The 2,528-nt window shown below is 41.1% G+C and overlaps 1 pseudogene; it reads right to left on the minus strand.

The window, feature by feature from the left end:
• Window positions 1-449: 449 nt before the first annotated feature.
• Window positions 450-1,586, minus strand: LOC147416844 (uncharacterized; annotated as a pseudogene).
• Between the last annotated feature and the right edge of the window lie 942 nt (window positions 1,587-2,528).

The raw sequence follows: 2,528 nt of genomic DNA on the forward strand, positions 1-2,528 counted from the left end.
AGATTTTAGGAGGCTTTATATAGCACGCGTCCCCCCCCCCCCCCCAAAATAATAATAATAATAATAATAACAATAATTAAAATATTAAACAATTTTCATAAAGTAACACAAATAACAAGAAGTTATAAAAAACTTACAAACTAAATTACAATCATTGAACTCTAAAAACACATCACTATGACTTTAAGATAATGTGCATTGCCAAAATTTGATACAACCATCTGCTTGAACTTACAATTGTGATATTATAATAAATTTAAGTACAAAACATAACTACTCTAATGATAAAATCAAATTCTCTTCCGTCGTCCACACCTTTTCAATTTGAATCGTGCTCTCCATGCGGCTACCAATCTAGCAAAAAAGAAAGAAATAGCATACCCAACTTAGAGCAGGGAATAATCAAAAGAACATAAATATAACATAATTAAGAGAGAAAATTCATTCACCTTACGTCGTCCGATGCAAAATTTTGTATCTTCTCCATGCTCTAAATCCATTATCACTAAGTGCTCCCGCATATTGGCCAATGTACAATGCTTGTTCACTTGGACGGTTTCAATGGCACCACTCGACAATTTGATTGCAATATCAAATAACTCAATTGTAGCATCGGTGGATTGCAATGGAATCCATTCACCAAGCTTGCACATCCATCTTTCATAGAAGTACCGCACGTAAAGGGTGGAGCGCACCTTGATGAAACGGATAGCAATGCCGAAACTTCCAACCTAACACCGAAAGCGATCTCCGTTGTGAATTCCTTCAAGATACCCCCACTTCTCGCCAAGGATGGCTTCCAATGTATCGTATTGTAGATCTTTGCAAACATACATAGTATTTGTATGATGGAAAGGCAAAGATCCAAAGATACTAGCGAAGACATGAGTAGGACAACACAATCCAAGCCCAACGGAACGCGAGGCTTTTTCAAATTTTAATGATGCTCTCACATTAGCTATAATCTTGGCTTTCAAAGACATTACAGTGAATGCATCTGGCTTTGGCCACTCCATGCTACGCAAGGTTGTAGCCTCCAAAGGTTGTAGCTCTCCGTAGCCTTCCTCATCTGTAGGTACAATGTACTTGTGGGTGTAGAAGAACACCCTTTTTCGTGCAAGGTTTGATGAAGTTGTGTTGGAGAAGAGAATATCCCCAAGACTTGCATGCATGGCCGTAAATGTGCCTGAAAGGCACGAGAGTGGTTGCTCCTCCACAAGGCTAGAAGGGAAAACATCTATATAGAAACAAAACAGTCCGTGAGATGTAAAAAGTCCATTTTTTTGTTACCACCAAAACCATTGAAGTGCAAGGGACATACAATTACAAGGAAAATCCCTTGGGTTGGTGATCCCTCGTAGACGCATGTGTCCAAACATGAAAACATGTTGAACGATTGCCACCGTACCCTTGTCTCTTACTTGCTTGAAGCCTATTAGTCTTCCCTTCCAATGGAGATCAAGGTTTGTTCTTTCACGAACACGATGGAGACCGATTGCGGAAGGTTGCATGTAGACCCACACACCTTCTTGAAAAACCTGAGGTTCCCATTGCAGCTCCTCATTCTTCAAGTTGTGGAGAACCATACTTTGAATGATGGGTTTCGGGCGTCTATTTTGACCATTGTTTGCCATGGATGCTTAAGTGGGAGCTTGAAATTGCAATGGAGAGCTTGGGGAAGGAGGAGGGAGACAAAGTTTAGGGAGAGAGTGGGAGCTTACAGTTGCAATGGAGAGCTTGAGGAAGGAGGAGGGAGACAGAGTTTAGAGAGAGAGTGGGAGCTTAAAGTTGCAATGGAGAGCTTGAGGAAGGAGGAGGGAGACAGTTTAGAGAGAGAGTGGGAGCTTAAAGTTGCAATGGAGAGCTTGAAGAAGGAGGAAGGTGTAAGAGTTTAGAGAGAGAGTGAGAGCTTTGTGTTATGGAAAGGGGCTATGGAGGAAGGGAGTCTTGGAAAAAAGGTTCTAGAGTGAGAAAATGACTTTTTGATCATAGGGTAGATCTCGCAACACTATCCTCAAGTAAGGTCACTAGAGGATGAGATCCAATGGCAAATAGAAGAGTGGCAAGAGGGAACCCCTGTTTGATAGATCTCTTGACCCTAAATGCTCCCACAATTCTCTCATTAAATAGCAGCTATGATTGGCTACTAGCACCAAAGTTATTCACCAATGTACACATACGAGGCCCAAAGCCTAAAAATTTCATGACATCTTCAATAAATGACCATGTGATCCTATCATAGGCTTTTGTCTTAATCCAACTGGGGTAATATACACTCCTGCTTAGTGCACGCAGCATGCTCTATGCCCACCATTGCAGCCATAATGGTATCATAAATTGATCTTATGGAAGAATGAAAACATTATCACATAGAGCACAATACATAGTAGGTGTAGAAGGAAGTCTGCTTACTGAAGAAACCAATAGAAAGACAATGGACAAAGGCAAAGGAACAGCCTTAGTTGTCAGGGGAAGGACCAAAGAAAAGTACAAAGGTGGAAAGAGGAATCAGTCTCGTAGCAAGTCCC

The sequence above is a fragment of the Adiantum capillus-veneris genome, unplaced genomic scaffold (genome assembly GCF_014529385.1).
Source record: "Adiantum capillus-veneris isolate H3 unplaced genomic scaffold, ASM1452938v2 Hic_scaffold_452, whole genome shotgun sequence".
Classification (NCBI taxonomy): Eukaryota; Viridiplantae; Streptophyta; class Polypodiopsida; order Polypodiales; family Pteridaceae; genus Adiantum; species Adiantum capillus-veneris.